At 42.8% G+C, this 27721-nt stretch overlaps 1 protein-coding gene across 9 annotated transcripts in view; it reads right to left on the reverse strand.

Moving 5' to 3' along the window:
- The window catches only part of ZBTB20 (zinc finger and BTB domain containing 20), a 554111-nt gene that overhangs the window by 90474 nt on the left and 435916 nt on the right, over positions 1-27721 (reverse strand). For 2 of the 9 annotated variants that reach the window (XM_009908103.2, XM_054163733.1), the window contains exon 1: positions 5874-5994. The exons of 5 other annotated variants lie outside the window; for them this stretch is intronic. The gene's annotated coding sequence lies outside the window, so the exon portion shown is untranslated. Of the gene's footprint in view, positions 1-4942; positions 5059-5873; positions 5995-27721 lie in introns of those variants that run through there. 2 more of the 9 variants (XM_054163735.1, XM_054163734.1) reach the window with 2 other exon arrangements.

A 27721-nucleotide genomic window follows, 5' to 3' on the forward strand; every position in this document is an offset into this window, starting at 1 on the left:
AGCTGTTTACTGATTGTCAAGTCAACTAAATTCACAGGCGGCTACCAGAAGGAGCTCACAAATAAATACTCACAGCTAGGACTGCTCAGAGCACCAGAGCGTGCGCAGAGTCACAGGGAACATCATGTACCGTGCACGAACAGCACACAGTTTTAAAACGTTCCTGACACTGATTTCAGAACCAAATTTCTTCCAACAAATTCTGTAATTCCTCCCTCAGAACCATGAACGCGCCTTAGCACAAAAGGTTAAAGCAAAGCTGGTTTCAAGTTGCTAGAGGACGACAGGAAAGGAAAGAAGCCTCAAAACGTTGTCTCTGGTCAAAGAATCTCTCATTCCTCATTGAGATGACTGACAAAAACTACATAAAAAGAAATGGTTTGCTGTTGGGAGTGAATAAGAGATATTGGTAAATTTTCTGAAGAAACTGGATGTATACACAAATGAAGTTTCAAACTGCAGAAGTCATGTCAATTCAGTTCCAGCATCTCTGCTATAGCAAGCATGTGCTCTAGAGGGATGCTGTGCAAGGACAAATTCTGAAGTGTTCCATTTCCAGCAGTGATTCAAGGAGATCACCCTAAATCCTGATGTTCTGGCTCTGTTTTTCTTTAACCCTTTCTCAGGAAAAATCTGCACCGACTTCAGCAGGAAGGTGTCTCAGTTAGATGAGAAAGATGAAACACTACCACCTAGCAGGGAGAACTTGATGTAGTTCAATACACCTACGGTATGGCTGAGCTACAGTTGTTTCTGGATTTGTAACAAAAACCCCTCTAGTCTGTATCTGCCTCACTTACAAGACTGCTTTTGTACACTGGCCTAAGTATACAGTGGAGAGGAAACACTAAAACTTACAGATCTTCAGCTATGCTAATAAGAATATCAGCACCAAATGTATATACATCACGTACAGAAACTACGCCTGTACTTTCCCCCGGAGCGTGGCGACCAGCCCACGCACAGCCAGCTGCTGAACAGGGCAAGTTGGTGGAAGGACTGGCTGGCCAAAGCATCCACCTCTGACGGAAAGCATCAGTAACTCCTTTGTGCCTCTACGGTACAAACAGGATTTCGGCATTGATGATCTTACCAAATTCAGATGGAAAGGAAAAAAAAAAAGGGGGGGGGGGGGAAGAAAAAGCATGGCTTTCCACAAAAATACAGCAGTAATTACAGAGGGAGCAAAGTTGTGTAAAAAGCTCATTTTCTGGTTTGCTTGCCAAAACATATTACAATGCAGGTTGCACAAAACTGAAGCAAACGAACAAAACACCGAACACTTCAAATTCTTCCCCTTCAGACCTTCATGTTTTGGAATGCTTCTAAAGGATTCATCCCTCTCCTCACCCCCCACCCCCCCATTTTTCCCCTTTAAAAATCAGTTCTTAACAATTGTCAAAATAATTCCGTAGTTCAAAACCAGAAATGAAAACATTGCCTAGGAAAAGTATCAAAACAAAACATTACCTCTCTCTTCTACAGACAGACCTTTTTCCTTGCAGCGATTTAGGATGTTTGATAGCAATTCATTCTTTCTACTGATGTGACTTTGGATTTTTTGGGGGGGGGGGGGGGGGGGAAGAAAAGTTCTGCAGCAGAGTTTAATCTAAATAATGTATTGCTAAAGCTACCATGAATTGGGGGGGGGGGGGGGGGGGGGGGGGGGAGAAGCAATCTCCCTTAACTAAAACGTGACTCGGTATCAGAAATATTGTTGCCATAAGGCTATGTGGCTATACACCTCCAATTGCTAGCTGCTGTCTGGCTCCCTCCATCCTATTATTAGGCACCAATGCTCTGGTACAGGAAACTTTTATGGGTGGCGTACACAAGGCACATCCAATTTCTGCCTCGTACTTTATTCCTTCAGCACATCATCTCCTTTTCTTACAGACATAACTTCCCCTGTTTGCTCACCTAAATGCAGAAAAGCCCAGCATAGCAATCGCTACCTGGCAGCTTTTCAAACTCAGGGTGGAGAAAGGTGCCCAAATGAAATAAATAAACAGAGGAAAGTTGATGAAAGTGAAACGAACAGCGCGGAGCGGCAGGAGCAGCAGCAAGCAGCTCTGAATTCCTCCTTAGGCTGACACAGGTGTATCCCATCTTCACCCACTCAGGCAGGAGAGACAGAGGGACACATTGAAAAGTGCCAGAAAGGGTGAAGGGAGAGGTAAAAACAGAGAAACAAAACTGAAAGGTGCTATTTATTTTCACAACTCGACAATGAACTTCAGTTTTTGGCAGAGGATTAAAAACAGCCCTGAGAAATTATTAAGGTTTTGGGTTTGTTCTATTTTTTTCCCCCCTTTTCTATAAAGCTTCAGCACAAAAAGAGAGATTATAAAAGGGATACGCTTGCACAGGCACACATAAAATAGGGGGGGAACGGGGGTGGGGGGGGGAAGGAAATGAAAGGAAAAGAAAACAAACAGCCTCCTAACAGGCCCATACTGCTAACGGGAGTCCAAATAAAGAGTCATATGATATCTGATAGTGCAGGACACGTCGCCAGGAGCTGGAGCGGATTGCCTGCAGGAAGAAAGAGCCAGTGTGTTACTGCTCAAAGAGCTTTTCTTTCCCCTTTCTAAATTTTTTTTTTTTTTTTGCCTTCTCTCTCTTTTCTCCTGTACTGTGAATGTGCTACTCTCAGGTCAGGTCCGTGGAGTCCCTGAAAGACAGCTATCATCTTTCTCCCTACTTCTAGAAGCAGTGACAGCCACTGGAAGATGCCTTCTTAGTTGAGACTGAGGGGGACTAAATCTAGGTTTCAGCTTTGTTATGTCCTCCCTTTTCTGGCAGCATTAACCACTGCTGCAGACAGAAAAATGCTCACAAATGCATGTTAGATTTAAAATTGAATAAAGGGAGGAGAAGGAAAAATATTCTGGCAGAAAAAAAAGAAAAGAAGAGAGAGACTGCTTATCCTATGGAAAACTTCAAAGGCCAAGTCCCATGTCTGTGCTCTTTTGTTTACTTTTCCTCTGTTGTCTTTTTGTTTGCCTGTTTTTGGTTTTGTTTTTTTTTCCCTGTTTTGGAGAGTAACAGAGAAAACTCACAGAAAACAGACCACAAAAATCATCAGGAGTTGGGAAAACTCTCTGGAGGAACAAGGAAAGCAAGGATTTTAAATATTACAAAGGCATCTGCAATTTGCCAGAAGTTCCTCTATGTGTTATGTTTGCTAAGTGAATGATCAGCTCTTTTTGGTGGCCCATTCCCCTCCATCAAGCACTTTCCATTAAGCTGGGGAGCCCCCCAAAGTACTTTTCACTCGACACTGCTATTGCTGTTACCCACAGAAATGCAGACACCTGGGTTACTTACAGTGGAGGTAACTGGACTGAGATGAAGGTATTTGAGGCCAGGACAACACCCCCACCCCCCCCCTTCCTACTCCCCCCAACTTCTGCTGGAGCAGTTGTGCCCACCACAGCTTTGAAGAGAGAAGAGCCCTGGCTAACCGAGCTGGAGAGGTGCAAGACACCAGTCTAGATTGTGGTATGAAAACAAAACTCTGTTTTAACTGGCAGTTTCACTTGTGGATGGCTTCTCTTCACTTTTGTAAGAGATGGTCTGGATCCTGCAGGACTTTTTGCTGCTGTAGGGTAGTGGCATTCCTAAAGAAGCAGAGCCAGAGCCCAAGGATGGATTTTCTCCCCTTTATCATATGAGATGCAAATGAACTAATTCTTCATGTACACTTACACGATGCCTAGATGTTGCTTAAAAACAGTTGCCACAGATACCTATGTGATACCTATGTAGCTCCAACAGACGACCTCTTCTGAGGGAAGCCTCCAGCACGAACATAAAAATCAAGGTACTGTTAGAATAGCGTGCTGCATCCAGAAACAATCACTGTAACTCTGCCATAATTTGATCTAGTTCTGTATATTGTGTGCTTATGCTTTTTAGGGAGGGAGATGACTTACAGCTTCCTCTCTTGTTTTCTGTGACACTGCTATATGATGCAGTTTTTACACTGGTAATTTATCAAAGCCAGGAAAATACAAATCAGTGAAGGAAGGAAGGCACGCAGAATTTGGCTAAAGAAAGCACTTCCTTAAGATACTGAATTTGCAACAGTATGTACTCTCAAACATCCTAACCATTGCACAGAAGACATTATAGACAAGATACCCTGTATGTTATACACTACATGCAATAAAATTCCGCTTTAAACATCATCTTAGATGTGATATATCATTCCCTTCTGTATTAGGTGTGCCTTTTCCATGTACAAATAGACAAAGAGTGTATCTGTAAGAAATGCACTCAGAAGAGCAAAGAAAAAAAACAATCTAAAGTGCAAGGAGATCTACCCTGAAATCCTCAGTTTGGGGCTCAATTAAAGAACTACACGCAGAAGGTGAAATGGAGACATTTGAGAGACGGTCCCACCAAACAGGAGGAACAAACAAACAAACAAACAAACAAAAAAATCCCTGAGCTCCGACTAATCACTTGAGCTGCCAATGAGAGGTGACTTTTAGACAGATGGTCAGGGAAAAGCTGGGTCCGTGGACACAGACGTTAGTGCCCCATCTGTATTTTAGGATCCTAGTTTCAACAAGCCATTACCAACTTTTTTTCTTAGTGACAGAAAGTGAAAGATTTCTGTTCCCACTCATTTGTTTCTTTTCTACCGAAAACCACCCCATTTCCCTCTCTTCCTACCCCCTCCACCCCCCACCCCCGTTAAAGATTTTTGTTGTTGGATTTTTATTTATTATTTTTTTAAAGCAAACAGGAACTGCTGGCAGCATAACTTTTATGCACAGGCAACCCCCTCCCTCCCCCACCCAACAGAAAAAAAAAAGGAAAAGAAAAGAAAAAAAATTTAAAAGAGGCTAGGTAAGTTGTCAAAACAGCAACTGAATTTAAAGAGAGAGTTAAAAAACAAAAGGGGAGAAAAAGAACGACATATCAAACTCACTTGGTCTCGTCCCCCTTCCATTCCTGTTCTTATTAATTCCAAATTATAATTTGGAGGTAAGGGAACTGCATTTCCTTTCAACCTATTTAGTTGCTGCCACACATTCTGTGCTTTGCTTCTCTCCCTTTCTTTTTAGGAGGGGAGGGGTGGGGGGGAAAAATCCCTAATAAAAATAGAAAAACATATCTCAGGCGTTAAGCTCGCTCTCCCCCTTCCTTTGTAAAGAACTCTTTGTTCTCTAGTGAAAATGCTGAAAAAAATCCCCGGGCTCCCTGAAACAAGTGCAAAACACTTAGAGGCTTTTGGGCTGGCGAGGAGCCAGAAACCCTCCCGCTGTCTGCTTAGGAAGAGAGGAAAGAGAGAGAGAGTAGAGAGAGGGAAAAAATTGGAGCTTCCTTTAATAGACATAGGAAGCAGGTCTTCCCCCCCATCCCCCCCCTTTTTTTTTTTCTTTTTCTTTTTCTTTTTTTTTTTTTTTTTTTTTTTTCAAAACTGGCGGTCAAGCGTTAAGTAACTCCCCGTCTAAATCCACCTGCTGGAAATGAACTTGGGTAACCCCCCCCAGGGGTGCACAAAGAGGAGACACAGTAACACACTCCCGGCTCTGCTCCCACCCGCCCCCTCCCCGCTGCCCTGCTTCCATTCTCCCTGCTCCCAGCACACCAGTGCCCACGGCTCCCGCTTCCCCTGTCACCACCAACCCACGCACCAAAATAAAGCCTCGCTCCGGCCCCTTCAAAGAGCAGGGGGTGGGTTTGGGGGGAAGGCGCGGGAGGGTGTGGGGGGGGAACAAAACAAAACAAAACAAAATCCAAACCAAAACAAAAAAAGAAAGAAAGAAAAAAAAAAAAAAGAAAAGAGGGGAAAAAAATAAATAGCTATTTTTCCATCTCGGTTGCGACAGTGATAAGGGGTAGGGAACATCTCATACCTGGTGTGAATGCTAATCAGCCAGGAGTTCTCCTTTTTTCCCAAGACAGGGAACTGTTTCCTTCCAAATTTATTAGAACCTCCTCCACTGCCTCTTTGAAAAACCTTCTTTGTCACCCTCTTCCCAAGTCCTGATACTTCTTTAAAAAAAAAAAAAATAAAAAAAAAAATGGCTTCGGAGCTCCTTCTATTCTTGATATTGATTCTCTCTCTCTCTCTCTCTCTCTCTCTTTCTCCCTCTCTCTTTCTCTCGCCCCCCCACCCCCCCCCCCCCACCCCCCCACCCCTCCTCCTTTCTCCTGTCTCTGTCTCTTCTGAGTGGTCTATTGATAAGTCCCTAGAGGCACTGGGTCAGCCTGCCCGTAGGAAACCAGACACAATGCACAAATCTCCGAGTGCCATTCTGCCATCAGCAAGCAGACCACGTTTAGGAGAGAGGAAAAAAAACACACACACACACACACACACAGACACACAGTAGAGCAAAAGACAGAGAGAGAGAGAGAGAGGGAGAGTGTGAGAAAAAGACTGATTGGAACAGGAGGGAGGGAGGGAGGGAGCGAGAGAGCGAGGGAGAGAGAGCGACACTGCCAGTCAGGTTAATCATCCCTACTTTAATTAGCTGTTCGGCTTAGACATAAAACAATTGAATTTGAATGATCTGTCAGTGGGCTCGGCTGAACCAAAGGGGAAATGCGAATATTACAAAAAAGACTGTTGGTGTATTCAGATAAGCTCGCTGGGAAAATCCTCAAAGGAAAACTATGAAAACTTACCACCAAACAAAAAAGTACAGATCCAAATAGCATTATACAGAAACCCTCTCCAAAAAAAAAAACAAAAAAAAATTAAAATAAATAAATAAATAAATAAATAAACCTGGGAGTTCCCTTCCCTCTCCTCTTTACATGCCAAAATAAACACCCCAGCCTTCCCCGCATCCTGCAAACGCTACCTGTCCTGCAGGCTGGGGGGAAGGTGCTGCTTTGATTTGATTAAAGCAAGACCATGCTGCCCTTTAGTTGAATTTTCCTGATGGATGACTGGAATGTTATGATTCTGGAATTACACAAGCTCTGAGAGCACATCCTTGCCATGCATGTCTGCGCAGACAGCAACAAATCGAGTACCTGCTGGCTACAGAGATGCTGTAAAAAGGCAGTGCTGGGAATTGGGATAGGCAAGTCCCAAGCACTGGAGAGTGGGACAAGTTATAACCCAAAATAGGTGGAAAAGCAATCTGTTCCTTCTACCCTAGGCTGCAAAACAAAGTGCAGTTCAAATGGATGAATCCTGGAAATAACCAGAGCAACGGCAGCACTGTGTGGCAGGCAAGGCAGAGATTTATGACACTTCTGCAACGTTTGCTCCTAAAAAGGTGTGGGGCAGGCGGCCTCTCCCTCCTGCCTGACAGGGAAAGCAGCAGGTAAGAAGATGCTGTGAGAGGGAGCTGCCAGCACATTTTACCCTGGACATCACGCTCCCTGCCCCATCAGAACTTTCCTTTGTCAGATGCTAGGGACCTGCTTTGGGTTTCAGGACACAGAGGCTGTTATGTCCCCTCTCAATGAATGGCAGCAAGCGAAGTGTGTGTGAACTTCTGTGAGACAGGCACGTTCCTCTGTGTTTTAAATACGCTCTCTGTATCTCCGTACAGGTCTGCAGCTACAGTAGCAAATCTGTGATTTCTGATCAGCTCTGTGAACATCTGCTGTATATAAACTTTTAAATGGGCATGGCTAACCTGCAAACGTCACTCAACAGCTTGGGAAGAAAGTAGGGAAAGAATTTACAATGCGGCTGACTGACGGCCTTTGAGAGGGAGCACTGGGATTCCCCACACACTTGGCATTTTGGGTACAAATTCTTAGGGAAGGAAGAAACAAAAGACAGAAGCTCTAGCAACTTCTCTCTATTAATGTCATCACCTTGTTAACATACATCTCCAGGCAAAGCCAGCACCAGTTTCCATGTGTTCACTGTGAATGGAGAGCTGATGCAAGGTACCAGTATTATTCATCCTGATAAGGTTCCTGCACTTTCCCACCTTTTAAAACACCACGTGATGGATGACTGTGTCCCATCTGCCTGCCAGCCCACTGAGGCCTGTTGACTCAGCACAGATTACAGGAAGAACTAGGAGAGGGCTGCACTACAAACGCAAATGGGACACTGAACATAATCAGGTGGGTTACATGCTATTTTATGAGTTGCCTCCCCAGCCTCTCCAAAACACAAATTGCTCTCATTTGAAATATTATAGGATTATGGGAGGTAACATGCTACCAAAGAACAGAAAAGAGATTTCAGAGAAATACAGTGCCATCAAAGGTCTCAGCTCCTTTCCAGATGAGGATATTTTGTAGAGCACAGTGACACAGGCAAGGAGTTTTTCTCTTCCTTGGGTCAGTACCAAATGAATAATCCAGCAGGGTGCAAAACAGCTCTGGGCTATGTTTATAATGAAATATGCAGAGAACCTGACCACTTGATGCAGGAGTTCAGTGGAAGAAACAGTGCAGTCATGTAATTACAGGCTATGGTAATGATACAAGGGGCCCTCAGGAAGGTTGCACAGAATACGTTGACCGTGGCATTTCCTAACTTCTAAGTGCTTGACTTAGTAACATTAACATAACAGTAATGCATCTTCAAGATAATTTCTGAAGGTTTTCTTTTAAAAATCATCTTGAAAATTCAACACTATTCCAACGCTGATGCTGAGCTGGGTTAACACCTGTGGAGCTGTAATATGTAACTTCACCACTGCAGCCAGCAGCGCCATTGGCAGCAGGAGTAAAACAGTGCTTACCAGGGGATTATCCACTGGAAGAGAGTGAAGGTACTTCATTCAGCACCAGTTTGATGGTGTCTTCCTGACAATGAAGATGCTAAGGGAGTCAGGAGCCCTAGGCTGACTTCCAAGGAGCAGATCAAAGTGCACTGGCATGGGAAAAAACCCTTTTGCCCCAAACTGTATCTTTTCTGTTGCAGTTGGTTTTACCTCTGTCCCCTCCATTCTAGCTTGCTCTCTCTCACGCTGCTTCTCCTCCTCTACACTAGTCCTCACCACAGTCTGTTCCTTATCCCATTGCCCTAAAATGAGCATCCTCTGAAAAGCCTCTTCACCTCTGCATAGATGTACCCTGAGCACAGAGGAAAGCAAGCTGCTTAGCATGGTAAATTAGGCCACGTGGCGTTCCAAGCGGCCTTAACTAGACCACTTCTTGCAAGACTGTTTAAAACTAACTCGGGTATCATAATTTGCAATCCACAGTGTAGACATATCAAAATGTCCTTGTTCTCATTTCCAGTGCTTGCTGCCATAGCAACCCCTGGTCAAAAGGAAATTTCCATTGATATCAGAAGGAGCAGCATTTCACCCAGGTGAGTTTTAACTGTGTGTCATGTATTTTATTAGCATGTGTTCCTGATACAGTGGTCCCCAAACCTCCTACAGAGCTTCCTGTAGAAAGCACTACTGTTAAGTTCTGCTCTCAGCAGCTCCCCTTCTTCTAGAAGCTACACAAGTCGAAGACCTGATTTCTACCTGAATATCAACCCGAGAGCAGATCTGGAGGTCTAAATGCAAAAGGTCAAAAGCAGCTCCAAAAACATGAACATCACTTTCCCCTCCTGAGATTTTATCACAGATTTTAATTTAGATACACGGTGATGATGATCTCTCTCTTTGCATCGCACCCTCTTCCTTGCTCTTTCTTCTTATAAATCATCTCCTGTTTCAGGGAGGTTTAGCCAAAGCAAGAAAGGAAAGCTCAGTCTGATCAGTTGAATAAAGTTTGCTGTTTGCTACGGAAACGACAATCAGCGTTGCAGCAAGCTTTCAAGCTCATGTGTATGATACCCACTCTATAGGAAGAAAAGTGCAGCTCACAGAATTGGAAGCGATCTTTATGAGAAATGTACCTGGATTTGCTAACGGCATATGGCAGGATTTATGAAAGGGGAAGCCACCAGACCTGCTCCTCACTTTCTGACTTCTACATGCATCACATAACGCCAGCCAAAAGCAGGACACAAAACAACAGCAGACTGGAAAGAACCTGGAAATGACAGAGTACTTGCTCCTTTAATGTATATAAAGTATTCTGCAGCACAACTTGTAAAATTCAGCACAGCTGACATGAGCTGACATTAATGGAAAATAACAGATCTAGGTGGCATAGAGAGGAATTTGGTTCCTTTGCAATGAAGGAGCTCTGTCTACCTGACAAAATGGCGTTTAACTATATAATCTCAGGAGAAGCTGTATAAATATATTCCTCCAGATTTATTGGCTTGTCTTCATAAACAGCTGTGAGCCTGTGCATTTTGCTCTGAGATGTGAGCCACCACAGCCTGTTGGAGAGGTTGAATATTTGGTTATTATTCACAGACTCACAGAATCATTTAGTCTGGAAAAGAGCTCCAAGATCTAACTACCAACCCTACTCTACCAAGTCCACCACTAAGCCATATCTCCAAACACCACATCTACACGGATTTTAAATGCATCCAGGGATGGTGACTCAACCACCTCCCTGGGCTGCCTGTTCCAATGCCTGACAATTCTTTCAACAAATTAATTATTTTTTTTTTTTTTGCTAATGTCCAGCCTAAACCTCCCCTGGTGCAGCTTGAGGCCATTCCCTCTTGTTTGATCGCTAGTTTCTTGGGAGACCAATACTAGCCTCCGTTCAGATAGTTGTAGAGAGAGTTTTAGAGACTCAGTACATAAGAAATTGAAAGAAAAGAACAGAAAGTCCACCTATTACAGGAATCTACTCCTTGCTTATTTTGGGCTTATGCAGCCATTCCTAACTGGCACCTATGCTTGGCAGACACCTTTGTGTGCCATGATGAGCTAACTACTATGCTTTGCATCTAACCTAGTTGATTTCTGTTGTACAAGCAATTTGATTTTCTGAGGCAAACCAAACAAGCTATTACCACCTTTTGCAATGACTACCAGAATTAGTCTCACCTCCCCAGCCCTGTCCCCGCCACCAACCCTCCCAAAAAAACACCAAGAAAAGAAAAAAAGAAATAAAAAACCCAAACTATATCAAGTGTCCAGGACTGGTTTCTAAAGCGCCTTTTACTGACACTGTGCAGTTCCCAAGGCAATTCCTTTCACAGATTTGTGAAAACAGGGAAATGGAAACATCAGAGGGGCTTCATATTTGCTCTCTCTTAGAGAGCCCAGATATAATGGCCTATTTTGTGGAAAAGCCTCTTTAAAAATAAAAAGAAATATTGCAAACTGGGCTATGAGAGACATTTTTATTCGTTTCTTTGCCCATTACCACCATATTCAAGATGCTGAAAAGTAAGCCATGCCCTCATGGGCACCAGTGCAATTCCCTTGCCTTCACTGGAAAAGCAACAGTGCAACCTAGGGGATCTGTATAAAACATCTGATTGAGAAGACAAGAAGAGCAAGACTCCTGCCTTTCTTCCTCTTCAGGTGCATTGGGTCAAAAAGAAACCATTTCCAAAGTGCATTTTCACAACAAATGAAGACAATCTAAACACTGGCTAAAAATGTAGATAAACAAGGAGGTGACCTTCACAGGTGATATGTTTTCTGTATGTTTGCACAGATGCATATTGTGAGGGCCTGAGAAAGCTTTTAAACACTGAAAACATTAAGCCTCTACTTTGCTCTTTACTTCTGTAACCATCCACACTGCTGTTAACAGATTGCATCTCTGCTCCAAAATTGAAATTACTTAAAAAGCATTGTGTGTTTTATTCAGCCTATTCTACTCTGTTCTGTTATATTTTCTTCCATGAATTTCTGAAGGAAGCATAAGTATCTCAGGGTGTCAGGAGGCTTAATTTTCTCTCATACTTTCATGGGAAGACAATTATAATTTTGATTTGAAGAACTTTAAAGCGGACGTCTGCCCCACTTCTGTTCTGAACGCTGACGTGAAACATGCTATATATCCCTCTTGCTAACTTTGGTCCTGTCACACATTCACAAATCTCATTTCCCGCATTTGGAGGTGACAGGTATTGTGCCTCTGCTTCCAGTCTTTCTTATCTAAAGATGTCTTGTTTCTGTAGGTTTTCCCATGGGCAAAAATGCTGAGCAAAAATTGCAATTGTTTTCATATACCTCATTCCTCATCCCCCAAGAGGGCCAATGGTATCCTGGAGTGCATCAAGACAAGTGTGTCCAGCACGTTTAGAGAGGTTCTCCTCCCCCCTCTTACTTTGACCTGGTGAGACCACACCTGGAATACTATGTCCAGTTTTTGGCTCCCCAGTTAAGAGAGACAGGAATCTACCAGAGAGAATGACTGAAGGTCTTGAACATTTGTCCCATGAAGAAAGACTGAGAGATCTGGGGCTGTTTAGTCTTGAGAAGGCTGAGAGGGGATCTTAATAAATGAGGGGTGGGTGTCATGATGAAGGTGCCAGTCTCTTTTTGGTGGTGCCCAGTAATAGGACAAGGGACAATGGGTATAATGTGGAACACAGGAACTTCTTTACTGTGAGGGTGATGGAGCACTGGAACAGGCTGCCCAGAGAGGCTGTGGAATCTCCTTCTCTGGAGGCTTTCAAAACCCACCTGGATAAATTCCTGTGGTGATCCTGCTGTGGCAGGTGGGTTGGACTAGATGGTCTCCAGAGGTCCCTTCCAACCCATAACATTCTGTGATTCTGGACAAAACCTTTGTAAGAACAGCAGTATTGCTGGGGAGTTGTATAGCCTCAACATGCCAAAACAGTTAAGATTCCTACCAAAATCATGTCACTGGGGGCTTCTGGCTTCTTTGTCCAACCATTAGTTTTGTCCCAGAGACAGCTGCAAGGGTCCCTACTCTGCACATACCACTTTCTCTCTTAGACTTGGATAAAAATAGAGTGGGAAGCCAAAGAGCCAGAGGAGGGTGTAGATTTCTGCCTCTTTTCTGCAGCAGATATGATTGTCCATCATGTCCTTGAGCTGAGTGAAGCCATGAGGGAAGACACAGATAGCGCTGATCTCTACTTCCACTCTCCACAGACACAGCTGCAGCTTGCCAGGTGACTGGAACAAGACCAGCTCAGGAAATGAGGAGTAGCACATCACTCTTTTTTCTGTCTGTTTGCTCCTAATTATCTTGCAATACATTTCACTGGTAGCTTTATCATACAGAAAGAAGATCCGTCTGGTTTCAGCACATAATGACTACTTTAAAAATGGCTCGCTATTCATTCTTGGGCAAGACAGAATATCTTCCTCCCTCCCCTCCCTCGAGTTCACTGGTGCTCATTCTGGATCTGCTGGGGTTTTTTGGGGGGGGGTAGGGTGTCAATTCTCTGACAATGTATTCCACTAAAAGGAAAAGATGGGAAAAGAGTGGTGGCTTTCACTTTCTTTTGATGAGATTGTGACCACACTGAAAGAAGTGTCAGCAACCTCAATAATTTCATTTTGGCCCATACAACACCTCTTACAGGCTTGAGCTATGCAACCACAGCCCCGAGTACAAATCAGCGGAGCATCTTTTACATTTGTCTTCCAATATTTCTCTGCAACCTTAGAGAAACCGAGAATTGCTACAGGGCAATGAACTCTCATTTTGCCAATGACATTTCTGCAATCCATCTCCCTCAGTTGGGAGACCCTTTCACAGATCCGGAACCTCACCAGCATGAGGAATAATTAGTATAATTAAGAATTAGACACAGGGTCTCTAAAATGGGAATCATAACAATGACTAACGTCACAAGAGTGTTTTCAGAATTAATTCATCTAAGTAAAGCACTTAAAAGATAAAAATGTAGGAGCTGCCACATCAGATTAGACCACTGCTCCATCTAGTCGAACATCCTGTGTGCGACAGAGAACAGCAATAAATGCAGGGTAGCAGAACTGGGGTGCCTCCTCTGTACAGGAACAGGCTTCAGTCTAGGCACAGTCAATGCCAGTCCTTGCTTTCAGCATTCATTTATGACTTAGGGGACATATTTAAGCCCCTACAACCCACTGCCACCAAAAAAAAGTGGTCTTGCAATTAAAGTTAGAAAGCAGCCACAGAAAGAGTCTGGTACAGTGGCTGTACAGCTGTACCTCCATTTCTGTGCAGGGCAACTTCTGATCAAGAGTTTCTACTCATCAATGGAAGAACCTAAAAGTATCCTAAAACCCCTCAAGTTTCAGAGACACAGTTATTGAAAATGTGCAGCAGGATATAAGTGCTTATAAAATGGGAACATGGAAAGACATACATGTATACACAAACAAGGCAGCTAAAAAAGCAACAGGAACATTCACTGGCTCTGCTTTGAGTAGGGGTGAGGGTTGGACCCACATGACCTAAGTAGAGGTCCTTCCTGTTTTGCATTATTACAAGATTTTCCATTGCAGAGTTCTGTCACTGAACAAGAAACAACCTGGGGTAAAACATAATTTTTAATGAAAATATTAATAAGGAAGATTCTTGTGTCTGAGACAGAAACTCTAGTTCAAAACCAGAGAACAAGGCTGACCCCAGGATCTTATGATTAAGGGTGTGGTGAGGGAGACCTGGAAGGGAAGAGACTTCCATGCTCCCTCACCTACTGGAGAAGTCCTGGTCCTTGAGCCTTGAGCTATGCTGAGGTAGGTCTTTAGACAATCCATCTCTTTATGAATACATTTCATAAAGTTTCATTCTTATACCCCAAAATTTCAAATGGGGTCATTGCTGTTCCTGGCCAGCTCACCTGTATGACTATGCATTCTGTAAGTACCTATAGACCTTACATGACTACTAACATCAGTTATGATAAAGGCCACAACAATCTTTCTGCAAAATTTCATGACAGCTTTATTTTAATTCTTACTTCCCCCCTCCCCCCTTTAGGAAGCAGCCTTATCTGAAAAGTAAATAAATCACAGCATCATTTCAGTTGGAAACCACCTTTAAGTTCATCAAGTTCAGCCATTATCTAACTCTACCTAGTCTGGTGCTAAACCATGTCCCTCAGCACTGCATCTTTGCAGCCTTCAAATACCTCCACAATGGAAATTCAACTACCTTTCTGGGAAGCCTATTCCAGGATTTTATAACCCTTTCAGTGAAGAATTTTATTCTAATATCTGAACTAAAATACCTCTGGGGCAATGTGAGGACATTTCCTCTCATCCTCTACCTTTCAGGTAGTTGTAGAGATCAAAAAAGTTTCTCCTCAGCCTCCTGTTATCCAGCTTAAACAACTACAGTTGCCTCAGCTGCTTCTCACCAGACCTCTTCTCCAGACCCTTCACCAGCTTCATTGCCCTTTTCTGGACCCACTCCAGCACCTCAATGTCCTTCTTGTGGTGAGTGGCCTAAAACTGAGCACAGTACTTGAGGTGTGGCTTCACTGGTGCTGAGTATAGGGTGACAATCCCTTCCCTGGTCCTTCTCGTCACACTATTCCTGATAAAGGCCAGGATGCTGTTGAACTTCTTGGACACTGGGACACATGCTGGATCATATTCAGCCAGCTGTTGATCAATACCCCCAGTATTTTTTCTGCTGGGCAGCTTTCTAGCCACTCTTCCCCAAACCTGTAGCATTAAGGGGAGATGGAGGTGTTCAAGGGGAGATTGGACATGGCACTTGGTGCCATGGTCCAGTTGTGAGGTCTGTTGGGACAGGTTGGACTTGGTGATCCTTGGGGTCTCTTCCAACCTTAGTTATACTGTGATACTGTGATTATATGGAGTTGTTGTGACCCAAGTGCAGGACCCAGCACTTGGCCTTGCTGAATCTCATAAAATTGACCTCAGCACATCAATCCAGACTGTCCACGTCCTCATCTACCTTCAAGCAGATCCCCCCCAACTTAGTGTCATCTATATTAATAGAACAGAATTAATCTGGTTGGAAAAGACCTTTGAGATCATTGAGTCCAACCTATCATCCAACATCATCTAATCAACTAAACCATGGTGCCAAGTGCCCCATCCAGTCTCTTCCTAAACACCTCCAGTGATGGTGACTCCACCACCTCCCTGGGCAGCCCATTCCAATGGCCAATCACTCTTTCTATGAAGAACTTCTTCCTAACATCCAGCCTAAACCACCCCTGGCGCAGCTTGAGACTGTGTCCTCTTGTTCTGTCACAGGTTGCCTGGGAGGAGATTGGATGCATTCAGATGAGTTTGTCTACATTCAAGAATATGGTTTTAAAAGTTTGGTTTATTTTTGCACTGATCATGCAATGCTTAATAGAAAGAACCCATACAATGCAAAGATCTGCTAGGAGAGTCGTTATCCATTGGAATGGGCTGCCCAGGGAGGTGGTGGAGCCACCATCCCTGGAGGTATTCAAGAGGGGATTGGACGTGGCACCTGGTGCCATGGTTTAGTAGTCATGAAGTCTGGGGTGACAGGTTGGACTTGATGATCTTTGAGGTCTCTTCCAACTATATTGATTCTATGATTCTAAGAGGGAGCCACAAAGTATTTTTGTGTATGATTTTACTCTATTGTATATTCCACTTCAGGACAGAGTAATGAAAAAGAGCAAATTAGAAACTAATCTGTGAAAAAAAAACCCTCAACAAATTGCTCATAACTGACCGAACCATAAATGAGTTTTATATTACTGGGACTAGAAAAAGCATCATTTGTGCCAGGTTATTACATGAGAATATGTTAGTAATGTAGCAGAAGTCTAGTCTTTTAAGACGTGAAACAGCGTTATCTAACCTCTCTGCTAAGTTCAGGAAGAGGAGCCATATGTCCAAGTAATCATTTCCTTGCTGCTGTTTAACATGTCATTTTTTCCAAGGGGCCTATTTCAAGTTTAAAAAAAAAAATAAAAAAGAAAAGAAAAGGGGGAAAAAAAAAAAGTGTGAAATGTTGTTGTTGTTTTTTTCCTTCTTTTTCCCTGGCAAAAGCAGCTCATTTTCAAGCTTGCAAGGGAAACAAGAAAAACAAAATCAAATGTCAAGTAGATTTGCTCTTTGTTGTAATTAATACGCAAGCATTTGCTTGTAGATGGTCCTGGGCCTGCAAACAAGCAGCATCAGGTTGTGTTGCTATTAAAAAGGAGAGGTTCTCGGGGAATTAAAGAACCAAGTGTTCAACGAGTGACAATCCCCACTGACATCAGCGGCCCTAGGCCAGTTTACGCCAGCTAAGGCTCTGACCGCAAAGGGTAGCGGGAAGCGGGATGACTGAGGATACGCCACGTGCTTGCAGTGTGAGGCCCTGCACATGATGAGACAGCAAAGAAGCATAGGGCAGATAATTTCAGAGGGGGAGGTGGGGAATGATTAACTGAAAAGAAGGCTATTGCAAAACCCTCTGATGCAGACTACAGGCACGCTCAGTTTCTGGTCAAGGAGGTTAGGTGAGATTTCTCTTTGAGTCAGAGCAATGTAGTGGATAAAAAGGCTCTGTCTAGCCAGGGGGATTTCCTGAGGCCATTGCAGACCAGCTCGACATGCTGTTAAGAGGCTCGTTTTCATGTGAGTTTTTGTTGCGTTTGTAACGCTGGCTCCAGGTCCCCTAGAGCTTTAAGTGCCACATCACAGCGCTACAAGCCCAGTGCTGAATGCTTGGCACAGGACCAGGCATCTTCCCTTTCTTCTCTCGGTTTCCTCAAGTCAGCAGGTGGGGCTCTAGGGCTCCATCTTGTTTTGATTTGAGGCGGGGGGGTTGGGGAGGGGAGGGGGGCGGGGGAATATTTTTTCTCTGAGAAGCCTGAAGAAAAAAAAAATCGTGTTGATTCCCTAATGTTATTTTGTAGAGTCATTCAGAGAGGAAAGAAACAAAACCAAAACAAAACCAACAACTACTTTTCTTCAAAGCAGCTCGCTCTTTTTTCCTCAAATGGAATGCTGGAAACACTTGATCACTAAGGTCTACTGGCCTGAGATCTGCTCATATTTACATCATGGTGAATCAGCAGCAATTTGACAGAGGTCACTGTGAGTGCTCTGGCAGGCAACTCTCCTCCCGGGACGCAGGGTTAGCCCTACAAAGCCAAGCTCTTCAGTGGGACCAGCCATGGCTCAGCCCTCAAGCCAGGTTGCAGAACGGGTGCAAATGGATGCAGGGCAAAGGAAACATAAACCTCTACCAACTTTCCCTGCGAGATGGCCATAAAAGTGCTGGAACTCAAATGCTCCAGGGAGGACACAGTGGGGGGTGGGAGAAGTCAGCACAGCCAAAAGCCCAACCAACAAAAAGTCTGTGATGAGATACTGGCTGGAATTAGAACATACATTATTTTGTTACTTATTTTCCTGCATGCTTGTGTCCAGCGTGTAATTCTCTCCTACCACTTAGGTCACTGCTGGATTTAGCCCTATGGATTTGAACAATTAATTATTTCCAGTGATAGAACTGTTTAATTTTTGAAACAGGTTTGAATGGTATATTAGTTGTAGATTAAATAATTTAGCTATGGATCAGTAGTAGGTGTTTGCTCTATATTAAGTTGGCATATAGCTGAGCAGGTATGACTTTTTAACATTTTAAAATACTTAATAATTCATAATGCTACACTGTAAACTGGCTGAATAACCATCACCTTGCAAAACTACTGCCAACGCCTCCAAATTTAATCTCTTCTCCAAAGAGTCTTATTCAATCTTTTAAATGAACAACTCTGAGGAGAAAAGAAGGAATGTAGCCAAAAAAGACAAGGAAAAGAAAGCTGCTTCACTCTTGTGAGGATCAGTTGTGTGACCATAAGCAAATGCTATACCTTGATTTCCCTACCTCTGCATAAGGATGCTACCAAATTAATTGATTGCTATAAGGACCACAGAGTTCTTTTTAAGATGCTTTTCAGCAGACTACTTGAGGTGGACATCTCAAATGATGTTCTAGAAAATCTCTTAAAACCACCCTGAAATTAAAACCAGTTTCTGGTTCTGTTACACCAAGAGGTGATTTATCCTGTGCCTCAGTCTTCTCTCTGCAGCCAAGCACTGAACACACAGCCTTCCTACTTCACAGAAACCCATGGAAAATAAAGTCATTGACAATTACATATCCATTGCAATTCCTTGGGCAGAAAGTGTTGGAGAATGCAATGACATTACATATGGATAACTGAGGCAGAAGAGGCTCAGAGCTTACAACGTAGGAAGTTTAGAGGTTCATCATATCAGAACCAAAAGGATCCAAAGCTGGTTTTGTGTAGAGTAGCAGCACTTGGGAACAGGAAGGAATGTGTTGTGCTCCACTGCCAAGGGAAAGAGAAGGGCTTGAAACTGCTCACTCCCATCTGAGCAGCCTGATCTAGTTTGGGATGTCTCTGCCCACTGCAGGGGGGTTGGACTGGATGACCTTTAGAGGTCACTTCCAACCCAGTGCTTTCTATGATTCTATGCCACTTCTCATTCACAGTGAAAACTGCCGGCTGTTTCTGCTCTGCTGGAAACAGGGGCACCATGCAGATGATGTCTGCTTTCTAAAAGAAAAATCAGAGTGAGAAGAGGAGATGCATGGAGAGGAGATGAAGAAAGAGCCTATTTTTTCAGAGGAGGGAAACCCACCAAACATTCAGAAGTGTCACAGCAACTTTGGAGAAAAGAAGAATAGTGGAGATATGGAAACTAAACAGGCTGCTCAAATGTCGTATTTAAGTTCAGCTGATCACATTAAGGGTCAGGAATGATCGCTTTGGGTTACAGAAGTGTCCACTTGGCCAACTACACTAAATACAGCCTTCACCTTTCTGCAGTGCTAAGATGGGGACAACCCAAAAATCAAGGCACTGGAGGTCACTTCTGATACATGGCAGAGAAACTTGTCCTCCCATGTATTATTTTTATTATTATCATAAGGTCTGAAATGCTGCAGATGGAGGACTGAGCAGTCAGGAAGATACAGTGTACATTATAGAAATAAACTGGAAGCATAGTTAAAGGCAAGCACATCTTTTTCCCTCCAGCTGCCATTGATATGAATGATGCCCATTTTTGCATGGGCAAAGGGAAAGAAAAGATGAGTTAATGTCACTTTCCCTGCTTTAAATTCTCAGATTTGATGACCAGCAGGCTACAATATCTCACTAAGAAAAAGGCCTGGGTTTTTACTTAAAACCTCAAAAAAGTATACAGAGAAAGTAATTTTCAAGGTCAGAGGGCTGTTTTGACATTTGAGAAATAGTAAAACAGACTTTGGCTTTTTGAATTTGTAAACCAGAACTATTTTACTGACCTGAGAGACAATCTGCCAAATTTCTAACTGACCACAGGCTTTTAAGAGTAAGCAAGAATTAGCAGATATATCATGTTGTCTAGGTACACATTTCTGTGACTTTAAAATGAAATGTTGATCAAACTTAAAAAACTCACAGTTTCTGAAACCCTTCATAAAAGTAACATAGAATCATAGAATGGATAAGGGTGGAAGAGACCTCAAAGATCATCAAGTCCAACCTGTCACCCAACACCTCATGACTACTAAACCATGGCACCAAGTGCCATGTCCAGTCCTCTCTTGAACACCTCCAGGGATGGTGACTCCACCACAACATGCCCCCTTCTCTCAGCAACTGATGAAGCAAACCTCTTTTCAATAACTTGTTTGGTACAGTATGTTGCTCACTACTGGAGAACTCAATAGCTTGAGATTAATAAACTAATTAAAAAAAAGGGGGGGGGAGGGGGAATAGAAATATTTCAGCACATGGAAGCCAAATAACTCCTTTTATTTTATACCATGACTTTGATCCTCCAACCAATTCTGTTGCAATACAAACCAATTTCTTGTAAGGCTGCATCTGACAAGCTGGGCTTCCCTGAGATTGCAAAACCCTGCTAAATCCCCAGGCCAGCCATATATGAGGCTGAGGGAAAGGGTCACAAATAGCAATGTAGATGCAAGTGGGCCACATACACAGAGATAGCACAACCTTGTCACGCAAGCTTAACAATTCTTTGGGCATATATAGTATCAAAGGGTCATGCTGCTGTTAAAGATATATAAGAGATTGTGCTGCTTCTTTTTTTGCAGCCTGTTTTTCTCACAACTCTACCTGCCTACCATTGCTCCACTTGTGCAAAATGGGTTGTAAAATAGTTAGGTTGTTTAAAATCGAGTCTGTTCTTTCTGCTTTGCCTCTCAGGCCAAACAGCCAAACCAGTTCTGGTATTTCAGTTAGGCAAGAAAATGAAAATTTTCATTGTTTTCACTACTTGCTTTCAGCCTGAAAACTTTCAGCTGAAACCAGCAATGGCTCAAGATGCAGTCCTGCAAAGGCAGCTACATTGCAGAACAAAAGCCTGATAGAGTGAAGTGTGAGCAAAGAAGATGCTGCAAAGTTTCTTTTGCTTTCTAAATGCCTTCCATAGGCACCTGTGCTGTTTAAATTATGCCAGTTCTTGTATGGACTATAGTAGGAAACAATTTCTTTCTAAGACTACCTACTAGTTTTTAGTCTCTCTCTCCTATTTCAGAGTTGAAATGCAATTGTGTTTAAAGGTCTGCTCTGGGGTTTTTGTTATGTTTTGCTCATAATAGTTAATGGGAAAGCACAGAATTTGCAAGTCTGCAACTCACAGAATCACAGAATTATTGAGGCTGGAATAGACCTCCAAGATCATCAAGTCCAGCCTATGACCCAACACCACCACATTGTCTAGACCATGTCACTAAGTGTCACATCCAGTCTTTCCTTAAACACCTCCCTGGGCAGCCCATTCCAGTGTCCAATTCCCCTTTCCATGAGTAAGTGCTTCCTAACATCCAACAGTCCAACTTCCCTGGGCCTTACAGAATGCAATTCTTTCTCCAGGGACTACCCAACATGCTGACTTCTGCCTTTTATTAATTCTTCTCCTCTTTTCTCTATCCAATCATCTCAACATCATCCTCTAGCCAACGAATCACATAATCTAAAAGACATCTCAGGAAAACAAGAACTAATGAGCTCTGATAATAAGATCCAAGAACGTAGTACTTCATGGTGCACAGGATATATACATACAATATATATTGTATGTATATTTCTTCTACATATTGTATGTATATATCTATATATACAACAAATTCAAGTATTTGAATTGTTTTAGGTATGAGAATCACAAAGCATTTAGATGGAGAAGATGCGGGTAGGTACACCTTCCACTAGACCAGGTTGCTCAAAGCCTCATGCAACCAGGCTTTGAACACCTCCAGATGACAGAGGGGAAGGAGCTGAGATGCAATGACAGGAGACCAAGTGATTGTCTCAGCACTGGATGGAGTTTTACTCCTAGGGTTAAAGTGAAAATCATGTTAGCAAACCACAAGCTCATATTGCTTTTACTACAAACAGATTTCCCTTCACCATACTGGACTTTTCTTGCTGACTGTTCAGTATGATCATCCAAAAATACTCCTATTTGTGTTATTTTTCACACACACCACCCTGAAACAAAATTCAGTATGAAAGAAGAGCAGTTTCCTCCAATACAGCTCAACATCCAAACTAAGCAGCAGTAAAACTGTATTTATTCACAGACTGAGGTTTCAAACAGTAAAATGATTGTTACTGAGTTTTCAATTGGACCATGCCCAGAAGAGGTCTCCAGTGACAGTTGTCTCACCTTGACAGCCTTCAGGCATGCTGGGGCAGATGGAAGAGTGCATGCACCCTTGTAACTGGGAGTGATACTTGAATATAGTTAAGCATCTTGATCACAGTATGCAGAATTTGGCAGACTTTGCCTTTGGGAATGAAGTGAGACCAAAAGACAGGAGCTGGGTATCTGAGGCCAGTTCATGCATGTGAGTGAGGCTCTTCACCTCCAAGCTGAATGTGCCTGAAATGGAATTTGGCGAAGGAGATGAGCAAGAAGCTGAGAGCACAGCCACACTGCACAAGCTGAGAGATCCAAAGTCGTGGGTTCTAAACACGGTCATCTTCTCTCTCTGTCTAAACTCTGGCAAGCTCTGTGCCTTTTTCTATGTCTTTGTTTTCCTCTTTGAATATGTGATGTTCCCATGAAATACACATATTAATATTTGATTAACTCACAGCTACAAAGCTTAGTTTCTTAAAAGTCTCATACAGATCTTTGAACCTTCTAAAAACTACATAAATGTGAGTTATTTTATTGTTACAGCATTACATTAACAACTGTACAGTGGAAGCTGATGAATTAAATAGTCTCTGTCTATATTTGCTTAAGCCTTTTCAAAACTGTTACCTTCTCGACAGATTATTTCTCATGCCTTGTCTCAATCCAGAAATGACATTTTGGGTAAAGCTCTGCAAAAGCCCATTCAGCTGGTTTTGAGTCATCTAAGAATGTAAAAAACAGTTTCCAGCTGTTGAGTTTTCCACAAGCCTTTTTTTCTTAAATGCACTTGTATAATTATAACACAGCTTTGTTTTAAAACACCAAACTTGACACATACGTGGTCCTGAAAGAGAAGCAGCAGCACTGCCATGTTTGAAACCATTTGGGTTTGAAATAACAAAGTTATTACCACATTAAATTTGCTTTCTTTTCCTAAAGGTTCTCCTGGACACTGTGCTACTTGATTGTGTAAATGATGACCAGGAAGAAAAAGGAAGGAAAAAAAAACCCACCACAGGAAAAAAAGACACCATACTTGCAACCCGTGGCTGAGCTGTAACAGGGAGGACTGGGGAACACTATCTACACAGGGAGCAGGCTCAATCCTGCACTCCACATACGCACATGTGCTTCTCAGGAGCATGACTGAAGCTCTAGCCTGGTGTTTTCACAAGACACACCCAGCCTGGCTTCATGCACTCCAGAGAGATGGGCAACGGCTGGACCCATGCACTTATCATCCCTGCCTGCTAGCATGTGAATCCCAGGCTAGTTACCCTGAGTTGAACAGAATCACAGAATCACCAAGGTTGGAAGAGACCTCAAGGATCAAGTCCAACCTGTCATCATAGACCTCATGACTAAACCATGGCTTCAAGTGCCACGTCCAATCCCCTCCTGAACACCTCCAGGGATGGTGACTCCACCACCTCCCTGGGCAGCACATTCCAATGGCTAACAACAGATAAAATATTCTTCAGGCATCTGGGAGAAGTCTCATGAACATTAGCTCCTGTTCTTGTAGGAAACTTCTCTGATATCTGCTGGAAATAGAGCTCAGCAGACAGGGAGCAGTCCCAGAGGTTCCTAGAGTGTGTGGAAGAGAACCTCCTGACATAGCTGGTGATGAAGTCAGCTGGCATAGACTATGACTCTGTGATACAACTCTGATGGACTTCCACAAAGAGAAATGTGTGTGTGCCTGCCACGCACTCTTCCTTACCTGACACTACCTGTACTTTCAGCAGTACACCTAGAACTCATTTGTATGTCGTTACTTTGAGAGGTTTTCTGGATGTGTTTTAAACCACATCAAACACAGGTGGTGCTCAACGAACAAAATGTCACTGGAATATGATTATGGGGAAAAAACACAGCAGTTCCAACCCATCACCCTGTCTTCTCTCTGTACTATCTGTCTCAGTAAGCCTGCAGCTAGGGATCATGCAGAAAGAGGCCCTGTCATAAGAAAGGGGCAGAGGCAAGGTTGCTGTGGGAACCTTAACTCTAAATTTCCTGAGTTTGGGGAGATTAAAATCTCAGTCTTCACATCTTATTAGCATACTTTCTATGCATACACAACATGGCCTAAGCAAGTGTATTGTTTCTAAAGGGAAAGGTATATGATTGGGTAGTCTCTCATTCTGTGATTCTGTGAATAGGTGTCTGTGCACATTTTGGCAAATCTGAGCTCAGTAATCCAGCTCTAATCAATGCTACAGGATTCTGAAACCCACCTATATAACAATGCAGTGTGAAAAGCAATACAACAAAAGTCCAAACAATCTGTAAGTTGTGCTTTATGCTCGACTATCCTGAGTGTCACTGTCAAGACAAAAGAAGAGTTTGCCATTTGCTAGCTGTTAATAATCAAGAGAAGAACTGCCAGACACACTCTTCATGGGCTCTGTCCGTCTGGACCAGGTAGATGCTGTAGTACACAAAGGACTTTACACACAGCGAAAGAAAGAGTGTTCATGGACAATGATGCAGCATTCTTAATTAAGATTTTCATTACTGATACATATATTAAGGCTTTGCTAATGCAAGTGCCCAAGCACTCTCATGTGCAGGTAGATGTCTCTGATTCTATCTCTAGAAACCCTGCAAATCATCACAAACGTTCACCAGCCAAGGCTCAAAATCAGCTCACTTGCCCTTTGGTATAATGACAATGAAAAATAAACCCCAGTGTTTTATTCTGTCTGCTGGATGAGAACTTAACACTTTGCAGGCATGAGAATTAATAGACTTTTGATACAGCATATTGAAAGTGATTCTGATCTCACTTACACCTGTTTGATGTTGATGTAAGACCATGAGCTTCAATAGCATGAATGCAGCAAATGTTGAAGGCAAAAACAATGAGACACACACACAGGTAAATGGAAAATTGGATAAAACACAACATGAGTTTGCCAAAGGTAGATTGTAGTAGACTAACCTGATAACTTTCTTTGATAAGATAACTGATACCCAGACAAAGGAAATGCAGTAAATGTAATCTATCAGTACTGCATTTGATACTGTATCACCAGGGAAATTATGTGTTCAGATGATGACTCGTAAAAGGACTGTAAAGTGAGCAAATGCTTACCTGAAGGGGAGATGGGGCAGTGGTGAAAACATAGAATTACTAGGCAAACTAAAGGTTGCATGTCCATAATTTTTAGTTAAACAAACCAGCATTTCACAGAATCACCAAGGTTGGAAGAGAGCTCAAAGATCATTGAGTCCAACCTGCCACCACAGACCTCAGGACTAAACCATGGCACCGAGTGCCATGGTTGAACACCTCCACGGATGGTGACTCCACCAACTCCCTGGGCAGCACATTCTAATGGCTAACAACTCTCTCTGGGAAGAACTTTCCTGACTATTAAAATCTGGGGGGACTAACATTTCTTTACATGGCCCCTTGAAGGGAAGGGGTGTAGGGCAAGAAAAAAGTGGGAGCATGCTTAATAGCCATGAAAGGTTTGAGCAGCTTCAATAATTTGCTCATCAACAAGCTTAGGCCTCATTCACCTGTAATGTTTCTGTGTTGTCTCTATGGTTCTGTCCTCTGAGAAGTTAAAAGATGCTACAGCTCTCTCAGCTGTTTACTTGTGCAGTTGAATTAAGTATTTAGTTCACTTTTGTGCTTTTCAAATATTCTTATTCCCAGAACAGGATGCCCATTCATCTACAAATCTGCTTGCTGAATGCCTTAGATCTCCTTTGAATGCTGGACCCTGCCTCCAAACAAAATGCTGCTGGAATTAGATGTGGCAGGAGAAATACTTGCTGAAGAGGACTTACAAAATCACTGCTTCTCCCTGAACATGCTATGTGCTTTGCTTGGTTTATTCAGTCTATGACACTTTGTGAATGTCTTCACTATGACAAACTGGGCTGAGTACCAGCAAGGCAATGATGTTGCACTGGCACGCTGTATGTACCAGGATGACATACAACAAAACACAGCCATAGCAGGATGAAAGGTGAAGAGAATGCCACAGAAGTCACAGTAGAAGGTATCAATGCAAGACTGATTTGCAGACTCCTAAAGAAATGATCTGCCAGCATACTTTCAACAAGTTAAGAAAAACCAACAGGATTTTTTACAGTCTTCCCTGAGGCATGCCTCTGTCTGCAGGTACTGCAATGAATAAAATTGTCACCTATCCATTAAAGTTCAGTGGAAGAAAAGCAGCATTTTTGTTTCAGCCTTCTGTGTCAGGATTTAATTATTTAGAGCGGGACTAGACCATGCTAAGTGTGCACAGACATTCATGCAAGAAATGTGCACTAAAACCCCAAAACTGAAGGATTTGTTAAGGGCAAAAATCGAAAACTAGTTTCTGAAACACATCACTCTCTGGAGTTGGTTATATGCTGATCACACACAGTAGGTTTCCTTCACAACCTTCAGTGTGTATTGCAGAGCATCCTGAATGTAACTCATTAATTTCTGTCTTTTATGTAAAAGTGGATTTACTGCAAAAAGTGAAATTCAATTAATCCCTTTTACAGACATCCAGGATAAGTGAACACAGATGAATATGAAATTTCAACACACATCCAGATCCAAATGTTGCAGCTGATCCTTACTTTGGTGACTGGGTGAAGCATGAATACCTTTTAAAGTGTGTGTTATTTGAAGTTGGGATTCCAATTTTGTCTCTCTGAGAAATCAAGCTGTTTAGTGTATGCTTAAGGAGCTAAAACAGTAGAAAACAGCATCCAGAAACCTGATACAGCTATTCTATTAAGCTTAAAAGTCAGTATGATGGAAGACAGTGAGATCTATTAAAATCCAAAAGTATTTGCTTTCAGTGCTCGGCAAAAATCTAGTATTTTGGGGTTGCAAACGTATGAAATGAAAATACTGCCCGGGGGGCTGCATTTGTAGATCACATTCAGCATGGTTTTTTCTAAAATTATGGGAAGAAGCAGCAGTGAACAAGAACTTCCAGGGAAAGAAACACTTCAGAGAAAAAACAGACTATGAGTCTTTTATGTCCAAGAGTTCCCATTCCTGCTACAAGGTAAGAAGCATAGCCTGAAGACTGCGCCAGGGGAAGTTTAGGCACAAGGTGAGGAGAAAGTTCTTCACAGAGAGAGTTGTTAGCCATTGGAATGTGCTGCCCAGGGAGGTGGTGGAGTCACTGTCCCTGGAGGTGTTCAGGAGGGGACTGGATGTGGCACTTGGTGCCATGGTCTAGTAGTCATGAGGTCTGTGGTGACAGGTTGGACTTGATGATCTTTGAGGTCTTTTCCAACCTTATTGATTCTATGATTCTATGTATCATGTATGTTTTGAATGTACACTTGTGTAACAGCACACAGTGACATTGTATAGGGATGAC

Source organism: Dryobates pubescens, chromosome 8 (assembly GCF_014839835.1).
Source record: "Dryobates pubescens isolate bDryPub1 chromosome 8, bDryPub1.pri, whole genome shotgun sequence".
NCBI lineage: Eukaryota > Metazoa > Chordata > Aves > Piciformes > Picidae > Dryobates > Dryobates pubescens.